A 14941-nucleotide genomic window follows, 5' to 3' on the forward strand; every position below is an offset into this window, starting at 1 on the left:
CATCATGTTATGGGCAATTTATGCCCTCTTAGAAAGCCAGGGCTAAGCACCCTAGACTTTGCAGGGTAGTATTTATTTAATTTCTGGTCCATTTCTCTGAAATTACTGATCTGTTTGTACAACACAGCCCCCAAATAGTGGCTCCTTTGAAAATTTTGAGGGAATACTGAGCTGGATTATTCAATAAATTTCTTCAGTAAGAGCTCATTTGGATATAAGAATATAATCTATGAATATTTTCTCAAAGCAGAAGAGGTTAGTGGGCTCCAGAACTACACTGCTTGGGTTAAAAACCCTCTGCTAGGGGCGCCTGGGTGGCGCAGTCGGTTAAGCGTCCGACTTCAGCCAGGTCATGATCTCGCGGTCCGTGAGTTCGAGCCCCGCGTCAGGCTCTGGGCTGATGGCTCAGAGCCTGGAGCCTGTTTCCGATTCTGTGTCTCCCTCTCTCTCTGCCCCTCCCCCGTTCATGCTCTGTCTCTCTCTGTCCCAAAAATAAATAAAAATGTTGAAAAAAAAAAAAACCCTCTGCTATACTTACCCTCTCTGTTTCTGAGAGAGGTTCTTATCTGTAACATGGAATAGTGATAATAATAATGATACTAATAACAATAATAATAATGATATCTGCCATATAGAGCTGCTTTGAACAGCTTATGAAAATGAGCTTATGTCTGCCAAGCACTTAGAACAGTGCCTGGCACATAGTAAGCAGTTGAACAAAGCTAGCAACTCCTAATAAATTGATTTAAAAGGGGGAGCTCTTCCAGGACCATGTTGAGCCAAGTATTCCAGTAATGGGGTGAAGCTTTTATTGTCATCGTGGTACCATCTTTGTAGGGAGGAAGGGAGCATATACTTTGGAGACTTGTGCCTCACAGTGGTTTGGATTTGTTAACAGCACTAGTCAAGGAACACAGTGTGCTGAAAAAAATTGCCAGACCCCAAATGAGATAAGGAGCGTCCTGTGAGCAGTGACAGACTTGAACACTCCCAGAAAATAGACAAGGGAAGTGATGGCTCTAAGAAATCTTGTCCTTCAACCTTGACATCACTGATTTTCCAGATGCTGCTGACCGTATAAATAAACACAGGAACTTCCTGATAATGGAGTGTCTTTATTTTCTGATGTAATTTCTACCTCTGTTCACAACATGGGTATTAATAGAGCAGAAATGAAATGGTGTGCCTGAGTGGATAATCTAATAATTAGATTATCTGATACTAAGAAATAATATCATATATTAATAATATGTATGATAATAATACTATTAATATAATATATTAAGAAATAATTTGTTCTGGTCCAATGATCTATTAGATTTTTTTCTTCTTTCTCTCCTTATGTTCCGTCTCTTTTGTCCTTTGAGTTTTTTTAATGTAATCTTCTAATCCTTTGATTGAATATTTTAGCTATAACAGTTTATCATTTAACAGATGATTTAATAGGATTTGAAGTTTTCCTCTGCTCCCTGCACTATCTCTTCTTTCTTGGCTATTTGTTTGTTTGTTTCTTCCTTTTGTGTTAGATTTCCTCAACTGTCTGGTGAACCTAGGTTGTTTATTCATAATCATAAGTGAAACACTAAAAATGTATTGGCGTTGTGCTTCACAAAAGATTAACAAGAGAGTAAGTCAGATTTCTCATGGGAGGGGGTCTGCCAAATATCTGAATCTTAGTTTCTTCTCTCTTAGGTCCCTCACTTTCTCTGGGGAATATTTTAGACCATGTGGGAGGTATAGGGTTGGATGCCAGTGATCTCAGAGCTGAATGTGGGCTGAGAATGTGGGAGTCTCATGGCTCACCCTCTTTTTTAGGACAGGTGTGAGAGATTGCAATAACAGTGCCAGTATTTCACATCTCTCTATATGCCCTTTGCTGTATGACTCTGTAGTTCCTCTCACTACACAGTAGAATCTTTTCCTTCTAGAGTTAAATCTGAGCTGGTTTGTTACTTTGGGCAACAAGCCTTGGACTTGTGTGTTAGGGCCTGTTCTCTCATGTCTGTCTGTCAGTGGCATGAGAACATTTTGAGCTCTCCTGCTGGAAGTAAGAGTTTTATGGCTCAGAATGGAGTCATGTAGTCTACCTTCCCAAAGTGAGCCTGGAACAGCCAACCAGTCTCCCAACACATGAGCATCTCCAGCTAACTCTTTATTTATAAGCAATACGTTGTTATTGTTGAATACCATTGTGGTTTATGGTTGTTTGTTACAAAGCACTATTGCCATAAGAGATAACTAATACTACAGAGTTTTACTCTCCTCCTCAGGGCTGCAAACCTCTTCAGGAATTAGCCTCCTGTCTTCTGCCCTGATTGGGAAGAAGTCACCAAGTAATATGGGGTAGGAGAGGGATTGGGTTGACCAACTGAACCTTATACTAATCTTCAACCAATCATCTTTTGAATCATATCCTGGCCCCCATTTGGGGACCTCTGATGTGACAATTACAGAGCTTTTCCAGGATTCTGTGTCATTATTAGAGTTGTTTCCTTTCTAATTTCCCTCTGTAGGCACCAGGTTTTTGCCTTTTCCTATTTGCTAGGTCACCTGCCCCTCTACTTCCCAGTGTCTGATGTTTGTTGTTCACTTCTCTCTACTGTCATATCCTACTTGATTTACCTAGTCCTTCAGGGCTTGGGCCCTTTAATTTAATTCTTTTTCTCTCATAGACAGGGATTTTAGGAGGAAGTAGGGATAAACATATATTTCAATATTCCATGTTTAGTCAGAAATATCTCGTTACTTATTTATTTTTCTCCCTGATTCTAAGTCTTTGTGTGTGTGTGTGTGTGTGTGTGTGTGTGTGTGTGTGAATGTTTGATAGGTGTAATTTACTTCAGGGTTTTAAATGACATGATTATAAATATCTCTCTGAATAACTAAATAATATAATGATAATTGACTACTAATGCTTTCTCTTTTCTGTGTTGACTTTCATGTATTAATTCGTTCAGTGGCTTTTTATCAAAGGTCTACTGTGGGTCAGGCATCGGGCTGGTACAGGTGAAACAGTGGGGAACAAAACAGATGTTTTCTGTCTCCTCAAGAAAACTATAATAAGGAGCACTATCAACAGTCTTCCCTAAGCACTTCTTTCTGCGTTGTCCTTGTAAGTATTATTGAGGCCCAAGAGCTACCTGCATTGTTCACTGGGGTGTATAATGCAGTGATCCAGTTTAAAATTAGAGTCACATGGTTGTCAGCTAAAATATTGGACAATAACTTAACCTCCAAAAGCCTTGGGATCTTCAGTGTAGTGTGAAGTACTTAAAAAAATATCGTTAACATTTAAAAATCAAGATCACTCTCCTCTTTTTTTTTTTTTAATTTTTAACGTTTATTTACTTTTGAGACAGAGAGAGACAGAGCATGAATGGGGGAGGGTCAGAGAGAGAGGGAGACACAGAATCTGAAACAGGCTCCAGGCTCTGAGCAGTCAGCACAGAGCCCAACGCGGGGCTTGAACCCACGGACAGTGAGATCGTGACCTGAGCCGAAGTCGGACACTTAACCGACTGAGCCACCCAGTCGCCCCTCTCCTCTTTCTTTCTAACACATACATAAGTATGCACACACACATTCTGATTTCTTTTGAAAACTCTGAAGGCACTATAGCATTGGGCCACCTTCCTGCATGGCAACATTAAGCAGAAATCAATAGGGGCTGACTCTTTTTTTTTTTTTTTTTGACTGAGAAAATAACTTTATTTTGTTTGGAGGTGTGAACAGATAACCAATCTCAGAACCTCTGGAATTGCTGTTTGGTGCTGATGGCCTTGGTGGCCTTGAGCATGTTAAAGTGCATAGTCTCAATCAAGGGTGGCACCCACTGTGACAGTGTTGCCAATCTTGACATCTCCGAAGCTGGGAACATGTGCACGGACTTGTTCTTGTGACATTTCTCAAAGCAGTTGTACTTTTGGACATAGTGGAGGTAGTCTCATTAGATGACAGTTACCCTCTACATCTTTGCTTTGGTCACCACGCCAGACAGAATCCATCCTCTGATGGAGACGTTAGCAGAAAAGAGAATTTCCTGCCAATATAGGTTCCCTTAAAGGTATCCTGAAGCCCAGACCAGTGTTTTTGTAGTATTGCTGGAGCTTTTCCTTGCCAGTTTCTTCAAGCAGGAGGGGCTGACTTCTTTAGATGGAGCATGATGTGTCTCATTTGCCAAGGTCCCCACCACTTCCATTGTAGTAGAGTTGGCTGTTTTACACATTTACATTATTTGTCTGGCCCTGTGTGCATTTCAGTTTTCCACTGGCTCTAGAGATTAGGAAATTGGAGTCCGATTTAAAAAATATTATTAAGGAATATTTTATCTGTAACTTTCAAAGACATGAGACATTCTAACTCTTTTCCCAGATAATGTTCCTTTTCTATTTTAATCTTTAACTATGAATGCATTTATTTATATGTATATTTTAATGTATTTCATATTTTCACATGTACTTCAATATTCAAATGTTTTGCCAGGATTTGTTAATGACTGGGTTGAAGATTCTAAACAGGTTTTTGGCCTTCTTAGGTATTTAATTCTGTGAAATCCCTCCTCTTTCTCATTTCCAGCCCTTTTTGCCATATCCTTGTACCCAATTGCTCTGGTCTTCAGCCTTCTCCAAATTGTATCTGATTTGTTTTCATTTTCATTTAGTCTCTACAGAGTTCTGAATTCATGATTCCATTTATCAAACCTCATGCTCTCCCTTCAAAACCAGTCTTCATATTTGTTCTCCATGGTGTTTGGGCTGTGGGCATCCCTTAAAGACCACAGCCTGGCTTATTCTTTCAGTCTTACTGCCTCCCATTAACTTTGGTGGTTCAACAGAAATGTTTATCCTGCCCTGCATCTCTGTAGGCCTTGGGCTGGCTCAGCCCTGGCAAGGCCTACCCTTTCCAAGATCAAAAACGGGGGTTCAGACATCCTATAACTCTAGGGTCCTGTGATAATTATCATGTAGAGTAGAACCCTCATGAGATATTAAGATTGATTTAGACACCTGAAATGAACTTTACAATTGACTTCCACCTATGGAAGCCCATGAATGAGGATTGATTTTCCTCACCTCCCTAGGGAAAAAAAAAATCTTTGTTTTTACATATTATATGTTGCCCTTATATTTTTCCTAATTCCTTCAAGAGACATGAGGTTAATAAAAGCAAATATGATTTGGGGCATTGTGGTAGAAGAAGGAGGTTGACAGCTCGTCTTATTCTTCCTTGCGGTGTTCAGTTCACTTCTGTACATTGTGTTTCGACCTGTGCACCCACCAAATGAGGGAGATGTAGAGAAACTAGAGGCTGTCTAGAGGAGAGAAACTTCAGGGTGGGTTGTAGGAATGTAAAGCTGTATTATGTGAGGAGAGGTTGAGAAGACTGGGAAGAGTAAACTTACAGAAGAGAAGGGGGTTGTGGAAAGAGGACAAGGAATGTAGCTATCATCAGAATCACCAAATTGTCATGTGGAAGAGAGAACAGATGACTCCAAGGGTCTGAAGTTGATTCAATAGGTAGCAATCCCAGAAAGACACATCGGGCTGTTTTTAAAAAAGAATATTTCAGTATGAAACTCCCTGCTCAGGGAGAATATTCTGGACTTCGGCAAGCATAAAGTGGATGACCACTTGGTGGGGATGTTGTAGAAGGGATTGACTCATTGATGGGATGATCTGACCAGAAGATCTTTAAGGTTTCCTTTTATCCTAAGATTCTAGAGTGTTTGAAATTGTCATGACAGGAGATTCCAGCACATTTTAAAAACTAAAATCACAATATAGTGCATGATTTTAGATAACCTAGGAATTGATTTATTTTTATTATAATAATAATGAAATATTAATATGTGGATAAGTTCTGTTTACTCATATTACAAATTAGACCTCTTTTTAGGTCAACAACTGCTACTACGCATTGTTGAAATAAATTTGGCTGCTTTTTCCAGAAATTAATCACTTGGGCCCAGTTAAGATAAGAATATAACAAATGTCAGCTTCAGCCTCAATTTCTTGGTCAAAATAGCTTTTTTCCCCTTTTTCCTTCCTTCTTTTTAAATTAGTAGAGGAAGGATATACATATTATCAGTAACAGTTAAGAATGTGGTAAATATGGAAATTCCAGTTAGGACCTATTATTGAATAATTCCATCTCATTTTTTTCATATGGACTGAACCTCAGCTTTATTAATTTCTCTCCCCATAGCCTTACTTAATCTTCTCAATCTGAGTTCTTTCCATTTATTTCTATGTCCCTGGACCATTTCCTGTGTTTTGACTAGAGAGTGGTCATTTGTGAACATGTTTGTTTCTCCCTACAGATGGCCAAAAGGAATCTGTCTTGTACATTTTTGTAATCCCCACAACACCTATTGCCTTCTCCTGCATAAAGTGATTCTCAATTCTCAATAAATATTTGTGGTTTCAAATGATTTCTAGCACAAGCTCATTCTGTTTATTTACCACAAGTTTAGTCTAGCAGTTAATATGCTAGCACTCATTAAATGTCCCTTGTGAGATTGTGACGAACTTCTTTTGGAAGTTATAGGTCACCACTATTATGTGAGAAGATGAAAAACCTGGTGGCTCTGAACACATAGGAGCATGGCAGAAAAGAAAATGCATTTGACAGGTTTTTTTTGAATATGGTTTTTAAGTGGGGAACAGCCTTTTCCTGTGGTCTACAGCCACTGTTTCCCGTGCTTAGACAGAGTTGGAAAAGAGCAGGGGACACTTGGATCTAGTCCCAGCTCTACCACCAATTAGCATTGTGGCGTTAAGGCCAAGCATGGAAACTTTCTGGTCTTCACTTTTTCATATATAAAACAAGGGAACTGAAATTCACTGGATTTGCTGCTCCAATAAGCTCTAATATTTCTTGGCAATAAATTGAGAGATTCTCCCTATCTCTGACATTGTTCCCTTTTCCTCCACTCCTTGTAATGTGTGCAACTTCAGACAGGTTATTTAGCCTCTAAGTGACTCAGCTTCCTAATTTATAAAGTGGGGGAAAACCTATTTCTTAGTGCTGTGATCAGGATTAAATGGGTTGATGCATGTGAAATGTTCAAATAGTGTCCGATGCAAAAGCAGCACCAACTTATTGTTAGCACTTGTATTTTGCTAATTTGCTGAAAATATGTCAATCCATCTCCTATTGTTAAAATTACAAACTAATTCCTGACATCGTGCCTAGCATAAGGAGTGCACCCAATCCTGGTTTTAGATCTACTTGCTATATTATTCCTCTTTTAAGCAGCATTATATAAAGTTGTATTTAGAATGTCTTGATCACTCACTTACTCTGGTTCCCAATTTGCTATCTTTAACTCGTACTGTATAATACTCAGCATGTTTGTTTTTACACACTGATCTTTGGCTTCTGCCTCATTGTTCATGTTCTGAGATTACAGAGAGACTTTGGGTTTGCCATTTTCATGTTCATTGAACTCATCAGTAGCATGGATGGAGACAAGTGTCACACAGAGATGATGTCTAGGGATATCTGAGTCTAATATTCTAATGAAACACTCAGCACCAGAATGCCTTGATCTTCCAGAACCTTTATTTTGGTTTGGGCATGATGGTACATTGACATAACTGGAAGATCAGTCATTTCAGTTCAGTCTACTAGAAGTTTAATAGTATCTATTGAGCAAAATGCATCATTAAACTTCTAATATAATGATCTGTGATACATTCTGTTCTAGTTTTGTGTATGTGAGGAAATATATCCCATGAAGGTGTGAGAGAGAAAGATATGAAGGGCATAACAGCAGGGTCTTAAGTCTTATGGAGTTTGCACTCCCATTTGATGTTATTCTGAGCACAGTATGCCTTAGAAGATGCTGCTGATACAAAGAAACTCATTGCATACAAAATCCTTTTATATATGTAATACTCTTTAACCCTTTTCACTAATATTTGATTTTTTAAATCTAAGGGTCACCTGAGTTTCAGAGAGGTTAAGTAGCATGCCAGCAGGTAGCCAACCCAGAATGTGAGGTTGGGTCTTCTGATTCTAGCGAGTGTGCTCCAGGGTGTTGAGAGAAGAGGATGTGATGCTGTGTCTGCCAAATAAATCTTGGGTAAAATGCAGAGGCTCCTTATACATTTTGCTTGTTTTATTGTTAGTCTGTAGTAACCTCTTTGACTGTCCAAAGTGGTCCACAAGTTTCCAACTTTGAATTTTTGACAGTTATGATTTAAAACTTCAAGCATATGATTATGAGATGGTGGTTCTCAACATTTGCCACAACCTCCCTGCTAACCGCACAGCAGCCAACTCTCAAGATTTCCTCTAGGAGAGTAGAGGGATTTTTCTCCCCACATGCAGTCAACTCCATGGGAAAATATGAGCAGTGACAAATGACTCTCAGCAAATGCTCAAGTCTGAGGTAAACATGAACCTTTGCTCCTCCATAAGAGGAAGCCACCATCAGAATATTCTCTGTGAATAAATTTGAAAGACATCACCTGAAAACTTTTGGTCATTATCTACTAACCTTCAGGAGAATTTCTGTAGTTACTTAGCATGCAGCGGGAAGTGTTGTATCTTGGAGCCAACTCTGTTTACATTGATCTTTATAGATATTTATATTTATTTCCTTTGGCAGATGTGGACAAAGACATTTTTGAAAAATACTTCAAGTCTGTGGAAAAACAAAGCAGAATATATTTTAAAAAATCTACCACAGAAAGGATAATAATAGCTTCCATGACTGAAGACAACAGACAGGCATAAAATATAAGGGAATTATTTTATCCTGGACAAGAGAATTGCTGTTACAGCAAATTTTGACCCTGTCACAGTCTGGATAACTCCTAGGTTTAAAACTTCCACCCGCACAGGCTCCAGTCCACAGAGGAGATAACTGATCTGGGGCTTAGCAGTATTGGCAAGGTAGTGCATTATGGGATTTAGCTATAGAGTGTTTGGTCCCCAAGGACAGAACTGCAGGAATTTTAAGAACTTGCATCAATTCCCTTGTGTAGAAGCAGTACGTCTAAGTATATTTCAAGTAAATCCTCAACTCAACACATAAAGCCGCAGTTACACCACGCCTTTAAAAGGAAATTAGAGCACAGGAATGAGGCCAGACTGACCTTCATCCACCGTTTATCTCTTCAATTGCCCTGTCAGTCCATTTCAGTCACATGTTAGAGGCTATCCATTTCACTGAGAACACATTCACCTCCCCTCCCACCCACCCTGCTACCACATCAGTGTTAGGCTCTTGATTTTTCTCTTAGGCCCCTAGCAGTATAGCAAGGATTGTTATGCTGCTGGATTTTTTTTTTTTTTGACATTTTTTTCTCTAGCAGATTGTTTCAGTTCACAACTCTTATGGCAAGTTTTTAAGAACAGTGATTATCATTTCTTTTTTTTTTTAATACAAGATAAAACCTCAGTCTTTGACAAGAGGCAACAAATGCTGGTAAGGATGTGGAGAACAGGGAACCCTAGTGTCTGTTGGTACAGTAATTATGGAAAGCAGTATGGCGGTTTCTCAAAAAGTAGATACCATATTATGTAGAAATTCTACCTCTGGGATTATGTGTGAAGGAAATGAAAACGGTGTTGAGGAAATATCTGCACCTCCATTTATAGCAACATTATTTACAAAAGCCATGACATGAAAACAGTGTAAGTGCCCACTGATAGATGAACGAGAAAAGAAAATGTGATATCTATATTTATATCTATGTCATGGAATATTATTTAACTATAAAAAAGGAGCTTTAAAAAAATCCTGCCATTCGTGACAGCATGGAAGGATCTTGAGGAAATTATGTCAAATAAAATAAGTCAGATAGAGAAATATAAATACTGTATGATCTCATTTATATGTGGAATCTTAAAATAACAAAATAGGGGTGCCTGGGTGGCTCAGTCAGTTAAGTGTCCCACTCTTGATTTCAACTCAAGTCATCACCTCCCAGTCATGAGATTAAGTCCTGTGTCAGGCTCCCTGCTGAGTGTGGAGCCTGCTTAAGATTCTTTCTCTCCCTCTGCCCCTCCCTCCTGTCAAAAAATAAAATAAGATAAAAATAAAAATAACAAAAATCCAAACTCATACAAAATGAAATCAGATTTGTGGTTACCATAGGTGAGGAGTTGGGAAAGAGGGAAATGGAAGAGGTAGTCAAAAGGTATAAAATTCCTGTTGAGATGAATAAATACTAGGAATATGATGTATGACATGATGACTGTAGTTAACATTGCTGAATAGTATACCTGAAAGTTGTTAAGAGAATAAATTCAGTTTTTTTTAGCATGTATTTTTTTTTTAAAGTTTATTCATGTATTTTGTGAGAGTGAGTGAGAGAGAGAGCATGAACAGGGGAGGGGCAGAGAGAGGGAGAGAGAGAATCTCAAGAAGGCTCCATGCAGTCAGCGCAGAGCCCAAGGCAGGGCTTGAACTCACCAATCATGAGATCATTACCTGAGTAGAAACCAAGAGTCAGTTGCTTAACAGACTGAGACACCCAGGGGCCCCCTAACCTTATGAGATATGTACAATATAACAAGGACAAAACTGTTTTTTTCTTTTTCTTTTTTGTATCTTTGTGAGATAATGGATGTCGACTAAACTTATTGTGGTAATCATTTCACAATATATGTAAGTCAAAATCATATGCTGTACACTTTATTTTTTTAAATTTTTTTAATGTTTTATTTTATTTTTGAGACAGAGACAGAGCATAGATGGGGGAGGGTCAGAGAGAGAGGGAGACACAGAATCTGAATCAGGCTCCAGGCTCTAAGCTGTCAGCACAGAGCCTGATGCGGGGCTCGAACTCACAGACCATGAGATCATGACCTGAGCCGAAGTTGGAAGCTCAATAGACTGAGCCACCCAGGTGCCCCTATGCTGGACACTTTAAACTTATGCAGTGCTGTATATCTTTCATATCTTATTAAAACCAGTATAAGAAGAAAACCAAGAAAAAACCCTCAGTCTTTGAGTAAGTACAATATACCTTAGTGACATACATAATAACTAGGTTGCTTAGGTGAGGGTGCATGCAAATTAGGGCAATTTAGTGGCATCATGAATAGGGTCATTTATTCATGTTATTACTTGTTTTTCAGATATAATCTGGGAGACATGGCAACAAATAACCAGTTTTACCTGCGTCAGTAGACATGGTGAGATTCCATGGATTTATGTAGAAAACATGGGATAGCAATACAGATAATTTCCTAAATTCATAAAGCTAACAGTTCATCTATTTGAAACCTACATTATTTATTAATTTTAACCCTAATCATGTGTTAGAAGTAAATCTCATTGCTTGTAGAGTTTAATGATAATATTGCCCACCTGTGTGGGGCAGGTGGTAACTTTGAAGACAAACTGAAGATACAGGTAGCACATGTCCTACAACCTGTCAGTCGGTAGACTCAGTTCTGGATTGATCAGTTGCTTTTGCTTCCAGTCATATGATTCAAATAAATACATTTTGAACTATTCCAAGCAGGTCAAAATTATTTGGCATTATTCAGGTTGTGCTTTGGTGTTCTCCTGTTGACCTTTTATCTCTTACTTGGCTTTGGTTAAGTAAGGAGTCACAACATAGATATCCTGTCATTTCATATACTGGAAAGGCCTTGTATTTATCCCAATGTGTATCTATGATTTAGTATTACTGTCTGATGGGACTGCTAGTGAGAAATATATATTATGAGTTTGAAACAAAAGCTATTTTTATTTTTGTCAAGTGATGACCAATAACCCATTCATTCTATTTGACTTAAACTGATCACAGTAGTAGGTTGTGGTCTCTTCAACACAGTACTGACACTATGACTGTTTTTAATGACTTCCAACATAGGAAGAAAAACTAAGAACTCAGAACTCAGGGTGGGTGTGGTAGGGGAATTATAGTATAAAATCCATATGTTTTAGAATTGGTTGTACTAGATGAGGTTGGAAGAGCTCAGGTATGTTTTGGGTTAGTTCAGTCCCTCAAACTATTCCTTTCAAATGTTTTCTTTCAACCAAATCTGAAACACATTTTGCCAAAACCTTTTTTCCCTTCATTTTTAAAGCCATGTGTATTTAAAGGGACATTTAATCCATATGTTTTGGCTCATTTACACTTAACTCATCAAGATATTGTTTTTAAGAGCTATTTGAGCTCCACGAAGCCCATTTTATAAGTCTTTTCTTCCGCAGTACTAGGAAGTTGTGTTTTGCTGGAAACAGAAATTGAACCCACAAAATAATTAAGTTCGGATGAAAATTGAGAATGTACAAGATTTTTGAGAGCCACCAAACTTTACTTAGAGAAATGTGTTATCCTCTTGCAGTTTTTTAGTTGTTTTTTTGCTAAGTACCAGTGTGCTTTGGCCAGGATGCTATATTTGATCATCTATTAAATCTTTCACTCACAATTAAATGTCTGAATGTTTATTGCCCAGAATATCTTTTTTTTTTTAAGAGAGAGAGGAGAGAGAGTGAGAGAGAGTGTGCATGTGCACATGCACGAGTGGGGGAGAGAGAGAAGGAGAGAGAGAATCTTAAGCAGGTTCTGTGTCCAGCACAGAGCCTGCTGTGGGGCTTAATCTCATGACCATGAGATCATGACCTGAGCCAAAATTAAGAGTCAGACATTTAACTGACTGAGCCACCCAGGCACTCCAGAATGTCTTCTTTGGTATACAAGATAACAGCAAGTTCAAAAAATAAGGAGAATATACAAAAGAGTGAGCTCTAAACTCTTTTAGAGGTGGATGCAGAGCTATAAACTTGGACCTTCAGGGTGCCTTCCTTTTCTCTTACCACCAGGGTTTCCATGGAGTCCTGCCTGTTCTTTCCTTCAAAGTCCTTTCTGCTGTGTTGCAGGGAGGTAAGGAGCTACTGTTGCACAGGATCTCACTGTGTTTATATCCTCTGCACTTCTAGACTCCTCAGATATTTCCTGCTGGGTAGAGGGACAACTCTAGGGCACTTAATGAAACATACAGTAGTATTGCCCATCTGTCTAGTATTTCCCAGGAAATTCAGGCTCTGAAGACATTCCCGGAGAGAATTCCAGGAAGTCAGTACATGTTTTACATAGAGTACACATTGGTGGTGTCTCAAAAGAGTTGTGAGGTGAAAAGCTTTTTAGGTCAGTAATGACTGAAAATTATAATCTCATCATCTCAGGGAAGTTGATCACCTCTTAAACAAGTTTTGCCCATTGAGCCTCACTGTCCAATGAAAAAGAACGACCCTTTTCTCAACAACAACAAAAATGTTCTACAACTCAGATTAATCCACATGCTTCAGAATTGCTTGAGTAAGATTTCTAGAGCGAATTGAATTGTTCACACTCTTTTCTTCTCCTGTTTCAGTAGACATACGAGTAAAAATCTTTCTCAGTTGGAGAAGATGTGAATAGAAATGGGTATGATTTTTATAGTTGATAGTAAAAAACAAAAATGTATGTTATGATTTGCTGACTATTAGTTGATATAAATAAAAATCTCCAAGATCTTAACAGTCTGAACACCTGAAAGTAAATTATATTTCTTCAAAGACTGGTTTTTACTGTAGGAAATCAAATTTGTTGTACAACATTAATGGGGTGTAATGAGTTTGATAGGGCAGTTTTGTCTCTTCCCTTTTAGAGTGAATGTGTGCCCTTTTCTCTCACCATTGCATCTAGAGTATATTAATCATTTGAGGCTCATATTGAACTGCCCCTGACAATTAGGTGTTTTACTGCCTATATAAAAGTGAGTTCTCAATCTACATGGAATTCTTGAAAAATTCACTATTATTTTTTAAGGTAAATATTTGATTTGGGAACAGATGTCCATCATTCTGAACTTTTTAAGCCTCTGACAAGTACATAACAGAACCTGGTTCCTGGTTACCAGATGTCTAATAACTATGAGAGAAAAAGAGAAATTCAGTGATATATTGGTCTCTTCTGAAAAATAGCATTAAAAAATTGTCATATCTTGAATAACAACTTTCAATGTTTTTTCATGAGAAACCTATTTCATTGACCTGAATTTATGGCCACATTATTATTATTATATTTTAACACTGGTGAAGTTGTGGGAGAAAATCACATATTAGACACATATATGATTACATATAGAAACCTTTTCAATCCTTGGCCTTAATATTCTTAAATTTTATTTATCAAAATTAAAAAAAGGTCAATAAACCAGTTCTTGTAAACATTAACTCAACAGGAAAGCATGTTTAGCAACCAAGTTAACTGTTATGAGTTTATATATGATGTGCTCCTGTGTTCTCCTGATGCTATCCTTGAGTTAAGTAATAATGTGAACTTTAATAGTATGAACAGTATGAAATGTAGGAATAGTTTAAGCTCTTTCTTGTATATTTTCAATTTCATTTATTAATCTTTAATAGTACGACTAATAAATATATTTAGGCCATACAAACGAAAATACAGGCATACCTTATTTTATTGCACTTTGCTTTATTGTACTTTGCAGATATTGAGGTTTTTTTTTTTTTGATTGAAGGTTTTTGGCAAGTCTGTATTGAGCAAGTCTGTTGGTACCATTTTTCCAACAGCATTTGCTCACTCTGTGTCTTTATGTCATGTTTTGGTAATTCTCACAATGTTTCAAACTTTTTCATTATTATTATAATTTGTTATGGTGATGTATAGTCAATGATTACAACTCACTGAAAGCTCAAATGATAGTTACCATTTTTTAACAATAAGCATTTTTAAATTAAGGTATATACATTGTTTTTTAGACATAATGCTATTGTACACCCATTCGACTATAGTATAGTGTAAACATAATGTTTATATGCACTAAGAAACCAAAAAATCCATTTGACTCACTTTATTGTGATATTTGCTTTATTGCAGTGGTCTGGAACTGAACCTGTAATATATATGAGACATGTCTTTATTATAGATAAGGCTATAATCTCCTTTGATCATCACCATTAATC

The sequence above is a fragment of the Prionailurus bengalensis genome, chromosome B2 (assembly GCF_016509475.1).
Source record: "Prionailurus bengalensis isolate Pbe53 chromosome B2, Fcat_Pben_1.1_paternal_pri, whole genome shotgun sequence".
Taxonomy (NCBI): Eukaryota; Metazoa; Chordata; class Mammalia; order Carnivora; family Felidae; genus Prionailurus; species Prionailurus bengalensis.